Here is a 23,027-nt window from a genome sequence, read left to right as displayed (position 1 = left end):
GTGCTGGCATTATCCTTGGCAATACTGTTCCATCTCCCCGAGTCTTGATGATTGAGTCCTCCATTATTTTCTCTGCTGCTCCAATCCTGAAGTTGTGACCACAGTCAAAAGGTGACGATCGAGGCTCTGGTCTTGCATCTATACTGTACTGCAACACCCTTGAGGGGTTAGTACCGGTATTGTCCATCGCAATACTGTTCCATCTCCCATATACAAGTCTTGATGGTTTAGTCCTCTATTCCTTTCTCTGCTGCTCTAATCCTGAAGTTGTGACCAAAATAATAAAAAATGGTTATAACATGATAAATGATTATGGTGATAACAATTACAAATGTATTTATAGCTGTGTAGCAACTGTAAACTAATTAGTCACTTGCAAGTTTAATTAGGTGTCTGAAGCATTTAACATGCACAGATATGAGATATATTCGTCACATGCAGGCAGTAAAGATAGATTTACTCTAATAGAACAGTCATACTACACCGTAAATTCATACTTCCGAATTTACGGTGTTATGAAACAATCATTATTATGTATGGATTTTACTGACTCTCCAAGATAATATTCTGCATTAATGTTAATTGCTCATTTCCAAAAAAAATTACCTTTTAAACCAAACGTAGAGTCTATCACTGACAAAAATGAGTGATATCCACCCCAAAAACACCTTCGCTGTAAAAAAGGCGCGCCCAAGAAACTACAAGTACCTGGAACCCAATGTAAAAAAACAAAAAGAAAACAGCTCAGCTGAAGTGAAAAGTAACTGGTAACTTAAAGAGCTGATATCTGAAGCGGCCAAGAATACAATTACTAAAGTTTAATCCATGCAAGAACACCTTGGCTATAAAACAGGTGTGTACATGAAAGTAACTGGCAACTGAAATGGCTGATATCTGAAGCGGCCAAGAATGAATGGTCATATACAACTAATTCAAAAAATTAACACTGAACCTTTATAATTTGGCTGTGTTCTATATTCACTCTTGCTGCATCGTAAAGTAATTTCTTTTAACTCTAATTGGCTGGTAATTTGGCCGCCTTTTTTTGCTCTATTATACTGACTATTAAAAAAGGCGGCCAAATTACCAGCCAATTAGAGTTAAAAGAAATTACTTTACGATGCAGCAAGAGTGAATATAGAACACAGCCAAATTATAAAGGTTCAGTGTTAATTTTTTGAATTAGTTGTATATGACCATTCATTCTTGGCCGCTTCAGATATCAGCCATTTCAGTTGCCAGTTACTTTCATGTACACACCTGTTTTATAGCCAAGGTGTTCTTGCATGGATTAAACTTTAGTAATTGTATTCTTGGCCGCTTCAGATATCAGCTCTTTAAGTTACCAGTTACTTTTCACTTCAGCTGAGCTGTTTTCTTTTTGTTTTTTTACATTGGGTTCCAGGTACTTGTAGTTTCTTGGGCGCGCCTTTTTTACAGCGAAGGTGTTTTTGGGGTTGTATTTAGATGGATGATACAGTAACGCATTGTGACTTCAATACTCATGATGTGTCACTGCTAGGCAGCAACCATATACACGGCACTGCCAATGTACAACATCGCACTTGCTCACACACACAATTTTGCTCAAGATTTTACAAATTGATAAGGCCACTCCAAGTCATACCTTAGTTTCTGGTCACTCCCAAGCCTACAAATGGATGCGGGTGGGCGGATGATCAGGACTTCAGGACTATAGACTCTACTGTGACAATATACTGTATGGTATTATTGTTTGCTCAATTTAGCAAATTCATGTTGATTTTATACTTAACCAACAACATAAGTAGTTGTGCTTTGGCAAAAAATGCACTAGGAAAGTTGTTGATGGATCATGGCTAGCTATACACTGATGTATAGCATTTAAGTATATATTTATTTATTTATTTAGAATATACTATAGGAAATGTTTTGCTCATGTAGCTACTTATGCTTTCCAAGTGAAATAAATGTCTCATTAGCTATGTCAGGAAAGTATTACTATGACTTATAGCTAAGTTGTTCAAATGATCATGATACACAATGAAATTTAACTTCTATTTTCACATCAGAAATTCTTCATTCAAATGTAAAGTCTTAGCCCACTAGCTATGAGTTTCCAGCCTTCTATTCAGTAACCTTGAGAAAAGTAACTGTCAAAGTTTTGAGTCATTGAGTGCTCCAGACTACTGTTTTTTAGTGATCATCTGGGAATGTTTAAACTATCAGGGTTTCTACTTGCCAATCTAATTTTAGTTATGGAAAAGTTTAAGTTTAAGCTCACCGAATGTTGCCGGCTTTCCATACCCCTGTAGTGTTCAGTGATAAGGAATTAGACTAATCATTAGAGGACTACATTTGAATTATAAAGTTAAAGCTATGGCCCATCTGCATGGACTAGTAGTTAATGCTACTGAAATTACTTTGGTTACAGAAGCATTAGTAACAGTTATAATCTGAACAGCTATATAATCAAGGACAAAACTAGCTATAGTTAGAAATATTTTATTAGTGTGGCATATATACCTAATATTAGAGTTAAGAGTAGTGTGACTGCTCTATTGGAATCCCTGAATGCTCTATTAGAGTATATCGATCTTTTGCAGTAAAAAATAAGTGTCTTGCTGGGTCACGTGCACTTAAGCACCTGTAATATAAATAATAGTCCTCATAAACTAGGGTTTCAGGTTTACCATGCGGGCGGGTGACCAGAAACTAAGGTTTGACTTGGTGTGGCCTAATTAAGGGGTGTAGGAACTAGCTGTTCGCTCGAAAGACTGTGTGGCAGCTGTTTACAAGTGGCCACCAAGACTAGGGCTGGGCGGTTTCTCGGTATTATAGTAATACCGCGGTATTGCAATGAAACGATATCTGTATCGCGTAGATTTCGGTGAAACGATGATATCACGATATCGATATTATTACGATTTTTAGTGTTTGTGACAGCTTATTAAGCCCTTAAGGTTGTTATAATGCACCTCAAATAATCACGTGATACTACTACAAACAAGGACCTAGTACTAGCTAGTCAATTTTTTTTTTACAAAGATCGAGATACTCTAATAGAACAGTCAGCTAGGATCGAGATACCCTAATAAAGCAGTCAGCTACTCTAATATAGCAGTCATCTTTAATAACCGCGATAAATAGTAATATCGTGATATATTTCTGCACGATATATCGTGAAGCGAAACTCCAATACCGCCCAGCCCTAACCAAGACAGGTCCACTGTGGATGAAAGCCAGGCATTAGATATTTGGTATTTCATGTGTTGAAGGCATTCCAGGGCTTCCGGTAGTCTCAAATCTCACCATAGTTTAACTCAGGCAGTGTTGTGGTCACCACTAAACCACTGGAATGCTGTGTTATGTTCATCTTATGCTTGGCTACTATATTGTAGAACTGAAATGGATACTCTGAAAAATATATCCTATGGATAATGACTTCATTACTTTCTTCATCAGGAGCTTATAAGGACCAATAGTGAAACCCCAACTGCCTAAGTCTGAAGCAGTGCCTTTGGTGCTCTAACAGATTGGCTGCCCCCTTGCTGCCAGCACTTACTGTCTCATACGCTGTCACACACTAAATCCATCTCTATAGCCAGTTAGAACAGCATGCTTCTTACCTTTTTTAAGGCCGCAAAAGCAGCCACCTCTTTAAAAAGCTAGGTCAGAAAATTTTGTCCCTACGGCCTGAATAATGACCAGTTTTCACTGACTGTACTATTAGTGATTAGTGATCATGGAGGATTATTTATTAAGATACTAAGATATACAAATGCTACAACCTCTAAATATAGCAGTAAATTTTTTACCCTGGTCCAATGTCTAATATTCGTGAGAGACTCTACTGTGACAAACTGTACATGTTTATCATGATATGCGCTAATTGCCTTTTTACAATTAAGTTTTACAACACAAATACATGTATATTTAAACTCATCAATTGTGACTAAATCCCTTCAACACGAAAAGACAAGTAATGAGACAACCTTGGAGACAACAGCCTCACAAGCCTATTCTGGTGCACTTATTTAGTAGTAATATAAATTTTAAAGGCATTTATTTACAACAGGACATAATTACGCGCCCCTCTATTGTCTCTGTACATACTTGCCTTTTCTTTACTATTCTCATTTCATTTCACAAGATCTCTTGGCACGGGCGTAGCTTCTTCGCTTGAATTAGTCAATGCTTGAAGTAGATCGAGATACTCTAATAGAACAGTCACATTTCTACAAGTGCCATATTTTTATATTGTAAAGTCTGTAAGTAGCTAGTAATTTAAATTATACAATCCGATACTAAGCAGAAGTTGTATCTATGCTAAATATTGATTGCTGTGTTACAGCTGTTTTGTGACTGCTCTAATAGAGTATCTTGATCGTTTTAATGCAGTACAAGATGAAAGGCAAAGTGTTATTAAGGGTTTACTAGTTAAAATGGGTGTTAGTTGACTGCAGTTGCATGCCACTAACAGGGCTGCCCAGAGAAATTAGGGAGCCCAGGGAAAAGAGTTAAAGAGGGGCCCAGGGGCAAGGAAGAGTCTAGATCCTGACTGCTGTATTAGAGTATATCGATCTTTCTTTAGACAGGTATTCAAGGAGCCCCTTTCGGGCTGGGGCAGGGGGAAAAAAAACCCAGTTACCCCCCCCCCCCCCCCTCCCCCCATGTGGGCGGCCCTGGTCACTAAAATTACAGTTATATTTTAATATTCTGTCACTGTAATCTGGGGTTTCTGTCAAAACCATGGAAACTCGCCTACTGTTATCAACAGTGCATTGCTTATTCTAACAGAAAGTATTGAAATCCCATCCAAAAACAGCTTATAGCTGTAAAAAAGTGTGTGTCCAAGTAAAGCAGAGTTAACTGCGACAAAAAGTAATGATATCATAATGCGGCCATGTGCGAGGTCTGCAAGTTTTAAAATTAATATTAGCTAATCAGATAATACAATGTTATTGTTAAAGTGTTAATGAGAACTATGTGATGCTGCTAGTTTTTAAGTGTGTGAGCATCTTCATAAATGCCACACAAATTTAATTCTCAATAAAGCAATGTGTATAGATTCTCTGATAGCAATAAATAGTTTGAGTTTGGCTGCCTTTCCTGTATACGGCAATGCTACGAACAAAGGAAAGGTGGCCAAACTCAAACTATTTATTGCTATCAGAGAATCTATACACATTGCTTTATTGAGAATTAAATTTGTGTGGCATTTATGAAGATGCTCACACACGTAAAAACTAGCAGCATCACATAGTTCTCATTAACACTTTAACAATAACATTGTATTATCTGATTAGCTAATATTAATTTTACAACTTGCACACCTCGCACATGGCTGCATTATGATATCATTACATTTTGTCGCAGTTAACTCTGCTTTACTTGGACGCGCACTTTTTTTACAGCTATAAGCTGTTTTGGATGGGTTAAAAAAACATGCTCTCTTCTCTGGATTACTCCGAGTTTTGATTAGTTACCAAGATGGCTGTTATACAGAGATTATCAGATTAGTTTTTGTTCTTTATTCTTAAACTGTAACAGCTATACTGTTCTAGGTAAGAATACTTTAACACTAATAGCAATACTTACACATACAGTTGTATGGCTTCTCATAACTTAGCATTTATGGAATAGTATAGAAAGGCTTTCTATTTGTTTGTAGTGAGCAAAAACCCTTTTTATTGCTGGTACTCATAATATTATTATTTGCTATGCAAATAATCGGTTCACAAAGTGTTTGTGCCCATTACTGATATGGAAGGCATATCGGCAACCGATCTGATCACCCTCTATCGGTACTGATACGATTATTACTAGTCCATTGTCTGATGTTGTTGCAGTTGTAGAGAACAGAGATTCCTCATTACTAGTACCTGCCATCTTTAATATATTTAGCTAGCAACTTCGATGTTTCAAATTAAAAAAATGTTTTGAACTATTTCGAATCGAATATGAATTCAAATATTCGGTATATTCATTTTCGGCCTAGTTTTTTTGTTTTGTAAACTTAACAGTGGCACTATCCATATCATTAATTATTGAAAGTATTAGACAAAATGACTTCTCTAGAATCAAGTCATATTAGAAGCATTTCAGTATTATTTGATTTCTATATCAGATGTAGAGCTCACTGCTTTAGCATAGTTGATAGTAATAGTCACCACCATTACCAGGAATTGTAAATTATTAATTTGAGTTATGTACAGTTTGCTGTAAGCATGTCACAATTATTAAGGCTGAAACGAATAGTATAAATATTCGTTTGTTAAGAAATATATGTATTCATTAAGAAATATTCATTATTCGTTAAATATTCGTTAATCGGACAGTTGCACATTTAATCTTAAAAGCTTCTAAAACCTGAATGCTGCCTTTTTAAAACTGTAATTCATCATCTTTTCAATAGACAAATACATGTATGTAAAGAATCAATTGTAGTAGTGTTTTCAAAGTGATTTTGTCCCTTTTGAGCACAGAAAACTCATAAAGAATAACTCATTAATTTGAAAAATATTCAGATTCTTAAAATTTGATATTTGTTTCACTCCTAGTCACAATATAGTGTCACGTAGTAATGGAATTTAATGATGATTAGATTGCAAAGACACAGTCTCCTTTAATCAGAGTACTTTCTTTGCCTCCTACGCTCAAAAGAAAAGAAAGTGATCTGGCTACTCTAGACTAGACAAGACAATGAACAAGAGGTGGCACAGCATTCAGATAACTATAAATAAAGAGGGTTTAATTTCAGTTGATATAGCTGTTTGTTTTGATCATACATGACACTTCATAAATCTATGATTGTTCTATTAAATTATTTGCACAGTGACTGTTTTATTAGAGTATATCTATCTTTATAGCAGATTTCCAGCTCCTCCCAGATAAGGGTGGTCTTCAGTGCCTTTTAGCTCTCTATTCATCCAATGAGCATGCCTGTATCTACCAGCTTGCCAATATATATATGTATATATTTTAAATTGGTAAAGCCAATGGGAGGTTAAACTTTGTTCAAATCCCATCCCTCTGGCTACTGGCCTGCTTCTATGCATATAATAAATTAATAATAGAGTTCTATCCATAGGGGTGTGCTTTATTGGAAGATTTATTTCTTTAAGTCTTCATGATGCTACACAGACCAATACTCAAACTTGTGCATTGTACGCTTGTTTCACAAACTAAATAGCCAAAAGTATAGCTGCTATAAACTCTACAATGGTACATAGAAAGGCACATAAATACTGGAGTGGTCTAAAATTGCAAATATGAAAATGTTCAGACTTATAGTATATGTTCATGGACCTACCATGTAGGGTACAGCAGGCTGATTAGGCCACAAAATATTCTGTAGATTATGAAAGATAGCTTCGTGTATGTTCAACCAGTATAGTTATTGTGTTATAGAGAGATGAAACAGTGGACTACCATTTTACTAGTTGTTGCAATGGTGGCATCTGCTAGTACTCAGGGACAGTATCCTAATTGTGAAGACTCTAGCCTGAGTTGTAAAAAAAGTGGTGAGTATGACGTGTTCTCTTTCACTGTGTCATGATAAGTTACAGGTACAGGCAGCCCAATCTCACCATCATCATATACCACAATGAGGTCAGACGGTTACTTTGGGGCACAACCCAGTAATGATGGATGTACATCAATTGATGGACAGGAGACCATTAACTGTGGAGTGGGGACTACTCTGATGGACTGTGACAATGGAAATCAAACAAATATTAATTACACAGATTTGTCAAATTACTTTGTTTGGAACAAGAGTATAAACCAACAAGTGTCCATGGTGTTCAGATTTGATCAAAAAGTCAAAATTAGTAGGATCAGTTTGTATTTCTGGAGTCAGCCAAGTGTTAGTGTTGCTGTAGCAATCCCCAATTTGATGTTGTATTGGTCTAATGATGACTCTAGATCTACTACACCATCCAATAATGTGTCTTTTGATCTAAACCCAGCACTTGACATAAATGTTTCTGCTGAAAGACAACGAAGAAGGCGAAATCTTGACTTTACTGATCAAAATTTACTGCTACAGTCCTTGAGAATAATGATGACCATTAGTAACGCTACACATATATTCCTAAGTGAAGTGTTGTTTTGTGGTAAGTACAAGCAAATTTATATAATGTATAATGTCTACATATTGTGATAATTATTAGTAGGAATCTCCTTGATTCCTAAAGTGATCACCTTATCAGCATTGCAACCAAACACCTGTCTTAAATGTTAGCTATACCGGAGCAGCCAAACTGTAAAAAGTTAATCATTTATTCAGCTACGTATATATATATATATACCACTTTCACACCTCACTTCAAAGGGAAGAGAAGGTGTATAAGTGGTATAATAGCACTGCTATCATTGCTCAGGAATACATTAACGAGAAATGGAGCTAGTATATACAAGTTATATCCCTCCTAGGAGTATATACTACCTCCTATTCTCCTTAATGCATTCCAAGCATTCTCAGAAATCATTTGATTTCTTTGATGAAACTGTGTGATCTCCTCTGCTTTAATATAGCAACACTTCACAGGATCGATAGTGGGTTTTAATTTTGTTAAGTGAGCCAGGGCATAGATCATGGACTTGGAGAAGAAGATAGTTCGTTGTTTTACTGAATGAAGAAGGTCACAGGTTAGTTTATATTGAACATGTTGCATTTAATAGTCACGTGGCGATGTCCCTCAGACACTGGGCATAGCGCTTAATTGATTTGGGCATTAGTGTTAATAGTATTCACTACTTAGTTTATTCATGGCTAGTAAAGTAAGTACTTTTAGTGCACTTGAATCGTCTTTATATTGCTGTTTTGACACCTGACGCAATGTCACACATGCGTAGTAACTAGGCATGGTGCTTAATTGGCTAGGCCATTATAGTGCTGTAAACATATTCACTGCTTTAGTTTATTCATGGCTAGTATAGTAAGTACTTTATAGTTGAAGCGATCTGCATGCTCGTGATGATACACTTATGTTCGGCCTCTCAGCAGCACCTTGTTGTTGCTCTTACAACATTATCCACAATCAAAATTCACATGGTCTCATATAAATACACTTGCAAAGCATTCCTGCAGTTTCCATGTACACTTGCAGGTGAGTCACCCAAGTGGAATATTAGTTGTAACATGGGCACTTGTGATTTGCCTGAAATATATGCACTTGCACTCGGGCTGCAATATGGGCACGAGTGATTTGCCTGAAACATATGCACAAGCACGAGGGCGCAGCCCAAGTGCAAGTGCGTATATTTCAGGCAAATCACAAGTGCCCATGTTACAACTAATGTACCACTCTGCGTGGGCAGTTCAAAGGCACCGCTAGTGCCATAATTTGTATATTGCACTGCTGCAGACCGCAGCGAGTGCATTATAACTTATAACGCTGTGGTTGCGGTTTTGTAGACCACAATGAGTGCATTATAAGTTATAATGCACCGACCGCAGTGCAATATACAGATATTGCACTGGCTGCGGTTTTGTGCAGCATAGCACAAGTGCCGGTGGCGAAGACCACTACTACACCTCACCTAATAGGTGGAAAGACACTTCACAGATCACTCGAATTCTTTTATAGCCCGATCGACATGTAAAGGTCAATTGTGGGCCATAACGTCACCAATACGTATAATGTTTACAAGCAGCCAATGGCGATCGAAAAAGCCAACGCGGGTGGCCACAACTCTAGTCTACATATATATAAACGTACTTATACACCTTACTAGTCTGGTGCCATCTTAGCCCAGATTAAACTGTAGTCCACTTCGACAATGACTCAATAAAACAAATATATTCTAAATAATACTAACCTTTACATTCGATTGTGGTAACCAGTTTTGTCATGCCACCAGATTCGAGTTTAGCCAGTGTGAATAGTAAGAATTAGACTAGTATCGTTTAGTAGTTGGGTTTTGTTTACTTAAAACGTCTATTTAGCTACTTTTTTTTGCTCGAGGGAATCACTATGGCGATTAGTCTGGCGCTTAGTCTATATGGCGATTGAGTGATCACGCTGGCATGTTGAGCACTACATAATGAGAGTCGAACAGCGAATGCAGGTTAGTGATATAACCCATAGCGTACTAGCTTTCAATATCTCAGGTGGCTGCAGTACTGCAGGGGGAACGTCATCGCATTAATAAATAAACTAGTGTCCATTTGGTTCTACTTGGGGTACTTAGAGATAATGAGTTACTCTCTAGAATTCCTATGGATATAATTACATGAAAATAACAAGGAGAAAACATCCTGACCATCTGGTAGACTCCTGTAAGCGTTCGAGCGTAAATTGGATGGCTGCAGGTTCGAGGCTACCTAGGTCCAGTCATGGATTTTTTCTCCTTTCTCCAACTTTTCAAACACATCTTAAGTAGCTAAAGTCTTTGAGCAGGCTGTAGGACCAGGTGTCCTACAGATCTTCAGCACTTGTGCTGTAAAGAGCATTAATAAATTGCAACGTCCGGCTTGGTTACCCACAATCGATGTTAGAAACCTGGCCTTTATAAGTGTTACAGCTGTCTTGTGAGACTCTCCGCACCTATTAGGTGAGTGGTACATAACAGTTATACAACGTGCACTCGTGCTCTGCCTGTATAAACGCACTTGCCTTCGGGCCTAACGGCCCTCAGGCTCGTGCGTTTATATCAGGCAGAGCACTCGTGGCCGTTGTATAACTATATAATATTCCACTTGGGTGACTCACCTGCAAGTGTGCATGGAAACTGCAGGAACGCTTTGCAAGTGTATTTATATGAGACCATGCATACCTTACTAGTTTGATCGAAGCTTCCACCTTAACAAATCGCTTTTTAAAATAATATTGTTCTAATTTATACTCACCATAACAATCGATTGTGGCATTGCAATGTGATTGTATGGTCAAGGCCATGCTTGATACGTAACAATGTCGTTAGTTTTAAAGTGCCACAATTGATATTGGCTTTCTACCTTATAAAAGAAATGTAGCTGCAGCATTAGATCTTTCCACCTATTAGGTGAATGGTACATAGCAGTTATACAATGTGCACTTGTGCTCTTCCTATATAAACGCACTCGCCTTCAGGCCTAATGCGCTCAGGCTCGTGTGTTTATATCAGGCAGAGCACTTGTGCCCGTTGTATAACTATATAATATATATATATCAAGACTCACGGTAGTGAGCTGCGTGGCCAAGAAACTACAAAGCGCACACCACAATCAAAACGCGCTGCCACTACTGTGAGTTATTTACGTGTAGGGACGGTTTTGCATTATAGCCCTGAATTGTGCAATCTTTCTCAATAGGTTTATACTGCATTTTGTGATTATAAAAAAACTTGGTGTCATCGTTTTCTTGTCGCAACCCCTTAACAAACATATTTAGATGTAATTCACTTAATTTCTCGCCGTTCTGTCATCACATTATACCACTCAATGCACTTGTGTTTCTACAGTCCATCTGGCACTAACATTATCTAGTACTGGATTGCTTCTATGAGTATTTTTTTCTGTTCAAACCTCTAATCCCTTCAATAACTTTTAAAGACACGATGTGGACACAAGCCCTAATATCTGACAATTAAGTTGTGAAAGCGCGTAGAGCCGTAAGTTACCTTGGGAAGGCGTTTTAAGCAGAAATATTTTTTACTCCATTCAGTGCCACGCCTCGTGCGAGCATTTATAACCGGCAGATGTCTTATAAACAAGGTGGGAAAGCGTAGAGAACGTACAGATACTAGGGAAGGTGTCAGTCATTAGTTAAGACTCCATGTAGTGCCATGCACCATACAAGAATTATTTTGCAAGTTGTGTGGAATGACCAAACCTCACGTACAAAGTCACAAACCACATTTCAGACAAAAAGGTTGTTGCCATACAGTATGTACATAATGAAAGCCACAACACAAGCTCCACCTTAATTAGTGCTTTGTGGAAGTGTGTAACTGCCATGGACGTGTGAAACTGCTGTGACAGCTACAAATAGAAAATGAGGTGATTCTAATTGCAGATAAGATGGCTGTGAAATCCATGAAATTATTTTGCCTTACAGTAAACATATATAACAATGGTATTACAACATGTAACAAAAACTTAATAAACATCACATCAAATAGTTAGTGATGATGATGATGTAAATGGCAAATGATAACAGAGCCATGGCTATTTGGTACTTGGTCCATACACCTTGTCAACAATCCTGAAATTCACTTGATCTCAGTTGCTGTCTGTTCCCAAATTACACACCATGACCATATCTGATTGCTAACGTGTAAACCAGATGGTCTGTAAAAACCGTTAGGCGGGAATTAAACTAAAATCTGGACACTATGAGAATGCACAACATTTTAACTGACCTGGACATTAGTTTGGTCCCATCATAACAGTATGCCTTATCCTGGAAATTCAGGAAACATGAGATAATACAATATTCCTTAGTACACAGACTGACCTGGAAATTCACGACACCCTTGATGTCACTACAGTTGCATACACTGAAGTACAGAAGAGAACACACAATTCCTCTGTTAAATGGAGTTTAACTAGTTAAACTAGGTTAATGTTGCAGTCGAGCATGCCTGAGTGTATTATGATGGTGACTAACCCAAAGCTCCACCATGACTGGAGGGAAGATTGGGAAGGCACACACGTGAGAAGGGTTGGCAATAATTGGAGAATAACATTGCATATGTGACCGTCTCAGCAAAAACCCGACTTGTTCGCACAATTAATTTTTTTTTATTCACTCAGCATTATTAGCAGTGTCCAAGGAATGGATAACCAAGGTTTCAGCCTTCTGTGGTGTGCAGTTTTGAAATTATAGCACTAGACAGTAGGAAGAGCAAGATAATCGATTTGTACAGCGACTATACTGAAAATAAACTACAGGCGCTTACATTCGCAGTCATAACTTCCGTTTGGATTAGTCTACAACGTTGCAATTTGGCTCACAATGTTCACCATGGATCAGCACATCAGCCAAGGTATAGTGTTCGCCCTGTAGACACTTGCGCATATGGATATGAAAGCGGTGTAGTAGAAGAAACGATGACAATCTTGTTTACGTTTACCGCATCGTAAACAAACGCACGTGACACGCATACCGTCGAAGCTACAGAAACGAAATAAAGATTTTCGAACTCTCCATGAGCAGGCGAATAAGATGGTATATAGATTTAATCGACTTGAGTCTTCCTTCTTCGAATACTGGCCCGATAAAAACTTGCATATTTTTCTTTGTAGCATGCGTAATTTTACGAATTATTTTTAAATTTCATTTTTCTCAATACGCATGCTTGTGCGAACAAGTCGGGTTTTTGCTGAGACGGTCACATATGCATTACAAGAAAAAGGTGCGTGGAGAGGTGTTAAAACACATGGTGCTACATGGCATAGTGAATCTTGTCGCTTCGTTAACATACCGCCTAAAAAAGACGCTGCAAGACGGGATTTACAGCAGAAAATGAAACAGTCTTGGAACTATACCGGAAGTTCAATGCGGCTAACTCAATGAGACATTCATCTTTTCGTTGATATGCCACCAGAAGGACACACAGGAGGGGCGTCACAGAAGAGCCAAGGAACTAGACCAGACGTTACTACCAGTACATTCGTCGATATTCCGCCTAAAAGATGCCGAGAAGAGATGCAGTAAGGCATTACAGCCGGAGATAACGGAAAAGTCAGGGAACTTAACGGAAGTTACTGCTAATACAGGAACCAACGGAGGCTATTAAATGGCTCCCCTAACGTGTCCCCACAATCGTCCGGAAGATTACAGGATTACTCCGTTTTTTAATAACTAAACCTATGTATCAATGATGCCAAGCAAGTTCTAATCAGCTACAATATATTTGTCTTCATTGTTCGTAGGCAATTCCCCTTCCATAGATGCAGTTGGGACCTTACTATTAGTGACACTCCTTGGTCTCAGGGTCCGCAGTGCCCCGGTGTGGACCACCGGGTGAATGTGTGCACCTTTGTACTGCCTTAACACATGCCTCCTTAGCATACAAACTGCAATACAGTAATTTGGCAAAGGGTAATTTGCTACAAGCTATCAGTGTTGACTGGTAACAAAGAGCATTCACCTGGGCAGATTAAGGTACTGCCCCCATACCCTCCCCTAAAAGAATAGAATACTGATACATACTAATATGGGTGTGTGTGTGTAATATATATAGTGTATGTTAGATGCTAGTATTTTCATTTGTAGTAATTCTGGTACATGTAGTATATTTACAACTAATAAGTGTGTTTGAGGTAATAGTACAGACAATATACAACCACCTCCTCTCCTCCATAGATGCCGTTGGGACCTTAATATAATGACCACTCCTTGGTCTCAGAGTCCGCAGTGCCCCAGTGCGGACCACTGGGTGAATGTGTGTGCCTTCGTAGTGCCTCCTTATTAGCATACAAACTGCAATAATTGGCAGAAGGTAACTTGCAACAGTGATAATTGAGTTTAAGTGGCAATCAGTGTTGACTGGTGACAGAGTTTTCATTTTTGCAGAAAAGGTCTCAGGGTCCGCAGTGCCCCAGTGCGGACTGCTGGGTGAATGTGTGCGTCTCCGTAGTGCCTCCTTATTACCATAAAAAAATGCAATAATTGGCAGAGGGTAACTTGCAAAAGTGATAATTGAGTTTAAGTGGCAATCAGTGTTGACTGGTGACAGAGTTTTCATTTGTGCAGAAAAGGTATTGCCCCACACCCCCTCCCCTAAAGGGATAAAACACTATTAATATATGTTTGTGTGTATAATTTTATACATATATGTAGGGCTGGGCGGTATTGGAGTTTCGCTTCACGATATATCGTGCAGAAATATATCACGATATTACTATTTATCGCGGTTATTAAAGATGACTGCTATATTAGAGTAGCTGACTGCTTTATTAGGGTATCTCGATCCTAGCTGACTGTTCTATTAGAGTATCTCGATCTTTGTAAAAAAAAATTGACTAGCTAGTACTAGGTCCTTGTTTGTAGTAGTATCACGTGATTATTTGAGGTGCATTATAACAACCGTAAGGGCTTAATAAGCTGTCACAAACACTAAAAATCGTAATAATATCGATATCGTGATATTATCGTTTCACCGAAATCTACGCGATACAGATATCGTTTCATTGCAATACCGCGGTATTACTATAATACCGAGAAACCGCCCAGCCCTACATAAATGGGTATAATGTACGTGTTTATATATATATATATGTATATGTATGTAAGGGTGTATATGTTTGTGTGTGCATCTGTATATATATATATTATATGTGTGTATGTATATTTATAAGCAACGTGTATATATACGCATGCATGTGTGTAGATATAATTGTGCATGTTGGTAGTTTCGTATGCAGTGGAGATAGTCATTCTCGTACATGTATATCTAATCAAAAACAGCTAAGCTGTAAAAAAGGTGCGGCCCCCAAAAAGGCCATGGTGAAAAAAGATGTGAAATCCAAGGTGATGGCCAAGAAATGGCTGTGATGGTAGGTTAATAGTAAAAATTTTAATAACGACAATTCAGATGAATTTGGTGCCAAGACCAAGCGGCACAAAATTCACCTGAATTGTCATTATTAAAATTTTTACCATTAACCTACCATCACAGCCATTTCTTGGCCACCACCTTGGATTTCACATCTTTTTTCACCATGGCCTTTTTGGGGGCCGCACCTTTTTTTACAGCTTGGCTGTTTTTGATTAGATGTCACTTCTTTTTGTATTTGTATACTGCAAAACCGGCCTATGACCAGCTTTGGGGCTTTTCTAACCCCTGTGTATTTTCTTTACCACAGGAAGAAGAAAAGAACTTAAAGACGATTTTTAATACTTCAATTATTTTTGATTTTATTAGTAATTATACAAATTATATACATATATTTATTACATGCCCATTATTCCCCACAAGATATTTTTTTGCAGCTGATCTCTATACTGGGTGACTTGAAATGTAGCTGAACTATCTGCAGGATGGTTTCTTTATAGCTGAACTCTTTACAAGGTGACCTCTTCTAGCCAAACTCTCTACAGAGTGATTTGTTTGCAGCTGAACTCTCTATATGATGGTTTCTTTGTAGCTGAACACTCTATAAGGTGACTTCTTCTAGCTGATCTTTCTACAGGATGAATTGTTTGTAGCTGAACTATCTACAAGGTAACTTCTTCTAGCTGATCTCTCTACAGGGTGATTTGCTTGTATACATGTAGCTGAACTACCTACAAGGTAACTTCTTCTAGCTGATCTCTCTTCAGGGTGGTTTGTTTGCAGCTGAACTCTTTACATGATGGTTTCTTTGTAGGTGAACGCTCTACAAGGTGACTTCTTCTACTGAACTCTCTACGGGGTGATTTCTTTGTAGCTGAACTCTCTACATGATGGTTTCTTTGTAGCTGAACTCTCTACAAGGTGGCTTCTTCTAGCTGATCCCTCTACAGGGTGATTTGTTTGTAGCTGAACTCTCTACAAGGTGACTTCTTCTAGCCGAACTCTCTACAGAGTGATTTGTTTGCAGCTGAACTCTTTACATGATGGTTTCTTTGTAGGTGAACGCTCTACAAGGTGACTTCTTCTACTGAACTCTCTACGGGGTGATTTCTTTGTAGCTGAACTCTCTACATGATGGTTTCTTTGTAGCTGAACTCTCTACAAGGTGGCTTCTTCTAGCTGATCCCTCTACAGGGTGATTTGTTTGTAGCTGAACTCTCTACAAGGTGACTTCTTCTAGCCGAACTCTCTACAGAGTGATTTGTTTGCAGCTGAACTCTCTACATGATGGTTTCTTTGTAGCTGAACACTCTACAAGGTGACTTCTTTTAGCTGATCTTTCTACAGGATGAATTGTTTGTAGCTGAACTATCTACAAGGTAACTTCTTCTAGCTGATCTCTCTACAGGGTGATTTGCTTGTATAGCTGAACTACCTACAAGGTAACTTCTTCTAGCTGATCTCTCTTCAGGGTGATTTGTTTGCAGCTGAACTCTTTACATGATGGTTTCTTTGTAGCTGAACTCTCTACAAGGTGACTTCTTCTACTGAACTCTCTACAGGGTGATTTCTTTGTAGCTGAACTCTCTACATGATGGTTCCTTTGTAGCTGAACTCTCTACAAGGTGACTTCTTCTAGCTGATCCCTCTACAGGGTGATTTGTTTGCAGCTGAACTCTCTACATGATGGTTTCTTTGTAGCTGAACTCTCTACAAGGTGACCTATTCTAGCTGATCTCTCTACAGGGTGATTTGTTTGCAGCTAAACTCTCTACATGGTGGTTTGTTTGTAGCTGAACTCTCTACAAGGTGACTTCTTCTAGCTGAACTCTCTACAGGGTGAACTTTCTGTAGCTGAATTCTCTAGAGGGTGATTTGTTTGCAGCTGAACTCTCTACATGATGGTTTCTTTGTAGCTGAAATCTCTACAAGGTGACCTATTCTAGCTGAACTCTCTACAGGGTGAACTTTTTGTAGCTGAACTCTCTACAGGGTGATTTGTTTGCAGCTAAACTCTCTACATGGTGGTTTCTTTGTAGCTGAACTCTCTACATGATGGTTTCTTTGTACCTGAACTCTCTACAAGGTGACTTCTTCTAGCTGATCCCTCTACAGGGCGATTTGCTTGTAGCTGAATTCTCCACAGGGTGATTTGTTTGCAGCTGAACTCTCTACATGGTGCCTTCTTTGTAGCTGAACTCTCTACAAGGTGACTTCTTCTAGCTGATCCCTCTACAGGGTGATTTGTTTGCAGCTGAACTCTCTACATGATGGTTTCTTTGTAGCTGAACTCTCTACAAGGTGACCTATTCTAGCTGATCTCTCTACAGGGTGATTTGTTTGCAGCTAAACTCTCTACATGGTGGTTTCTTTGTAGCTGAACTCTCTACATGATGGTTTGTTTGTAGCTGAACTCTCTACAAGGTGACTTCTTCTAGCTGAACTCTCTACAGGGTGAACTTTTTGTAGCTGAATTCTCTACATGGTGATTTGTTTGCAGCTGAACTCTCTACATGATGGTTTCTTTGTAGCTGAACTCTCTACAAGGTGACCTATTCTAGCTGAACTCTCTACAGGGTGAACTTTTTGTAGCTGAACTCTCTACAGGGTGATTTGTTTGCAGCTGAACTCTCTACATGGTGGTTTCTTTGTAGCTGAACTCTCTACATGATGGTTTCTTTGTACCTGAACTCTCTACAAGGTGACTCCTTCTAGCTGATCCCTCTACAGGGCGATTTGCTTGTAGCTGAATTCTCCACAGGGTGATTTGTTTGCAGCTGAATTCTCTACATGGTGCCTTCTTTGTAGCTGAACTCTCTACAAGGTGACTTCATCTAGCTGAACTCTCTACAGGGTGATCTTTTCGTAGCTGAACTCTCTACAGGGTGATATGTTTGCAGCTGAACTCTCTACATGATGGTTTCTTTGTAACTGAACTCTCTACAAGGTGACCTATTCTAGCTGATCTCTCTACAGGGTGATTTGTTTCTAGCTGCATGAACTCTCTACAGGTGATTTGTTTGCAGCTGAACTGTCTACATGGTGGTTTTTGGTAGCTGAACTCTCTACATGATGGTTTCTTTGTACCTGAACTCTCTACAAGGTAACTTCTTCTAGCTGATCCCTCTACAGGGCGATTTGTTTGTAGCTGAATTCTCTACAGGGTGGTTTATTTGCAGCTGAACTCTCTACATGGTGTTTTCTTTGTAGCTGAACTCTCTACAAGGTGACTTCATCTAGCTGAACTCTCTACAGGGTGATCTTTTCGTAGCTGAACTCTCTACAGGGTGATATGTTTGCAGCTGAACTCTCTACATGATGGTTTCTTTGTAGCCGAACTCTCTGCAGGGTGATTTGTTTGTAGCTGAACTCTCCACAGGGTGATTTGTTTGTAGCTGAACTCTCCACAGGATGGTTTCTTTGTAGCTGAACTCTCTGCAAGGTGACTTGATTGTAGCTGAACTCTCTACAAGGTGACTTGATTGTAGCTGAACTGTCTAAAATATTAACTGGTTGCTGCTGAACTCCCTACAGCATAACTTGCAATGTAATAGAAATCTATAATGGAGTAAGTCATGAACTAGGTGAATGCTCTATTAGGGTGACTGTTCTATTAGAGTATCTTGGTCTCGCATTTGCTACACGGAGTTGGCTTTGGAATCATAAGTCAGTGGTTTGTAAACCAATTGTTCTGTAGTACTGCACGGACTTTCTACGGTGACTATTCCAGCTACATACCAATTTTCAGCTCACTGCTCTAAGCGATTTGCCTGGTAAGCGTGAAAATTATTGGTATTTTTATTCACGAATCTCGATCGCGCAATTGTTACACACCTTCGGTTTCATGTCATATCTCCATGATCTTAATTTCGATTGTTTTCAAACCACCAAAAGGCAGTCCTACAATGGGTGATCTATCCACAAACCGATTTTCAACTCATTCCATGAAGCGGTTTACCCTGTAGGCGTGACAACAAATCGATCTTGTTTTACGCGAATAATCGATCATAACTCCTGAACCATTCACCGAATGTGCACCAAATTTGATACTAGGATTTGTCATTGGACTCCCTTTATGTGTGCCAAATTACAAGGCGATCAGAATACGCATTTGTGTTTTATAGCAAATTTTCAAAGTGTGCGAAAAGACGAAGAATAAGAAGAAAAATCGAAGAAATAAAAATGAACATTTGGGCACTCATATCTTGGAAATGGCTAAGGCGATTATCTTTAAATTTGGTATGTGGGGTGGCCTACCTGGCGGGCACCTCTCCAGCAAAACTGGTTCCAATCGGATGAAGGATTACAAAGCTACAAAGGTGTGAAAATTGAGTTTTCTTTCTTCCTGTCAATATACTCACGGTGTGGCGCGCCAGTTTCTTGTGCCGCACGACCCACTACCGTGCGTCTTGATATTCATAATAACATAAATGTATTTGTGTGTTACTAAGGTGACAGTACAGACAATATGTTTTGTGATTTGCTACACTTAAAGTAAATTAAGGAAATAAATGTTTTTAAATGGCATGGCACATGTTGCCCATTCACATGATGATATTTGGTTAGGAAAAGCTTATGTGAGGTACCTAATTACCAATTCTCTAACCTGTCGGACATTTCAAGGATCCCGACCCTATAGATATTGTTCATACCAAAGATATAACGGAGACTATGACCAGTGCCAGCCAAGCTAATTAAGAGGATATAAGAGGGAAAATTGACAAAAACAAAACCGAGTATGTTGCACCTGGGATGAGGCCAGCAAGCTTATAGCCATTCCAAACAACAGCCAGTGAGTTTGATCACTCAAATGACCCCAATGTTTTACCATCTATCTTGCAACTTGTAAACAAGCTCAACCAAAAAAATATATATATCAAGACTCACGGTAGTGAGCCGCGAGGCCAAGAAGCACAAAGTGCGCCCACAAAACAATAAACACGCGACTACTACTGTGAGTCATTTACATGTCAAGAGTCGCGAGGCCAAGAAGCACAAAGCGCGCACCCACAAAACAATAAACATGCGACTACTGCTGTGAGTCATTTACATGAGGGATTGATTATGCAATCTTTTAAAATCCACATGGCGAAATCTCAGCCTTACTAAAAGATTCCGCCTTGAAACCAAGGGCATGTAACCTTTGTATAATGAGTAATTACTACATGAAAAGTCAGGAAAATTGTTGAAGTAGTTTGTTCCATCGCCCACCCATTTACAATGCATTAATTAAATTATTTATTCAAATGTGCATCATTCTTTTTTTCATTTTCCTCGTCATCGCATCCTATTGGAGCGATTTTCTTTCAACCATGAAGTCGTATTGTAAAAAGGCTACGGCTATCAGGGGCTTTTTACACAATGTATCTGTACATTTAATTTCATTGAGAGTTGTTCGTTGGTTTATGAGATCGCCTTTGTGCTCTTTGAAGATTCAAACTTGCCGCCATGACGTCGAGATGAGAGGCGCCTGCCTCAATTCCCAAACCCAAACAGTGCGGAAGTGGTTAGCCATAGCGAGCTGGCTGATTTCATTGTACTGTCAACTCTTGGTTTAATTGTGAGTTCAGTCACTGATTTGTTTTAAATTCGCCACGGTATGCCTCCACTGACTCGTTATAGCGTGACTCCGGCCCATGCAGGGCTGTACATAGCTATAGCCAGCTGTTTCATACCCACTGTAGTGATATAGTTGGAAGTAACTTACTGCTACATTACCCGTGCACGTCTTTAATCCCGCCCCAGCCCTTCAGTGCCTGTGAAACTTCAGTGTTCACTTAAAAAAAAGCCAGCATCAGCGCATCACCTTTCCAGCATCAGCGCATCACCTTTCAGTAACCCACAATTATAGATCGAAACTCTTTAATGATAGCATGAATATACTGTAATAGTAAACAATTACATTATGATGATCCCATAAAATTAAAAAATGACTACAATAGCACAAGAAGCCAGATACACTAGCGTTTGGCTATGAAGTACCACCAAGAGTTCATAATGTAGTAGTGGGGTCTTGGTAGCTACCACATATTAATTTTTCTTCACCATTTGCGTGATTTGTCCATTGACCATAAACTCACCCGCCAACAGTCACAACATCAGTATCCACCCTGCATATACAGAAAGGGATACAGTATGGTAAGGCACAGCAACTAAAACCATGTAATCATATAGTCAGACTAACATGTCAACAAACACTTAATTCCACTATTATGATTATTGTAAAAGTGAGCATCCCACATAGCCATTCTCAAGATGTATTCAGCATACTGCAGCAGTTGATGACCAATTTTGGAATATATTACTTGACTTATTTTGTGGTTCTCACCTACATTGTTGACATAACAATTTTTGTTGCTAGGAGACATATAAACTAGGAGGGACTAATGGTTATAGCATAATGGTAAACAAGTTACACAACAGCAAAGGAAATTTTAATAAACTAGCAGTGATTGGATAGTTGATAGATAAAAGTAGAAGACAATTTGTAGTATTTCCAGTCCTGATTGTTTGAGAATAAGCACATTAGCTGCTATAAGCATGAAAAAAGCAAGACAGACTAAATTTTAACATGTAAACTCATTGTGCACCTACCAATGTGTTCCCCCCTTGGATGTAATGCCTGTAAGTGGGGCTATACAAGGTGAATTGACATGAAACTGCTGCTTCACTATGGGGCATTTGACAATCATTCATTAAACACCCAAGTATTTTTTCTACGCTATGTCAAATCCCCCACATTGCAACTGGAGCCAATGGTGGGGATTTGACACAATAGGTTTGTCCTACCATGGGGCATTTAACATTCGGTTGTGCCCGCTATAGCCCTATATATGCCCGAGGGGGAGGGGGGGTTAGTAGGGCAATACATTCATATGTGCATTGTATATAATATGGTGCATCTACTGGGGTAAGTAGATTAAGCCTGTACCTTGCGGGCCTAAGCATGTTCCTCTCCTGCTTTAAAAAATAATCTTTTATTGCCTGCCCCTAACTGGAGTTTTCCTGACACCTTCAACATCACAAACAGCTGTCTAAAATGGTTAATTTAGCTTTGAATATTGGCAAACTACAACACTCAACAATTATATCAGAGTATACATAACTCTATATATCTGCCCAGTTACTATATAGTAGGGTCCATGGTTGTCTCAGATCTGCTTATATTGTTATCACATCAATCATTGATGCATAGTAATTACGGCCTACTGTATGTACGCATTGAGCTGAGTCCTCAAAAATATTAACTCATTTGTAGTATTGACTTACCTGCTAATCATTCAAATGCCTGACACATTATTTATAGCCAAAGTTTTCACCATACATTATAGGATATAGCCTATTAACCTTTCCTGAACTGTTGGTGGAAGCACTTGTTTGCTCTTGACATCTTTGTTGTCATCACCAACCATCTTGGTTGGTTGAAATGTTGAGAAAATATCCTCTTTCATTTTTAGCTGTTTTCTTAGGGTTCAGTTCAACTTGTTTGCAGTCTGACCCACGCAGCTAGAACAAGCCAGCTACGAGGCTCTGGCAAGGGGGTGTCACGTCGGCTC

Source organism: Dysidea avara, chromosome 9, assembly GCF_963678975.1.
Source record: "Dysidea avara chromosome 9, odDysAvar1.4, whole genome shotgun sequence".
Taxonomy (NCBI): Eukaryota; Metazoa; Porifera; class Demospongiae; order Dictyoceratida; family Dysideidae; genus Dysidea; species Dysidea avara.
The sequence above is the reverse complement of the archived record's forward strand: the minus strand, read 5'-3'. Positions refer to the sequence as shown.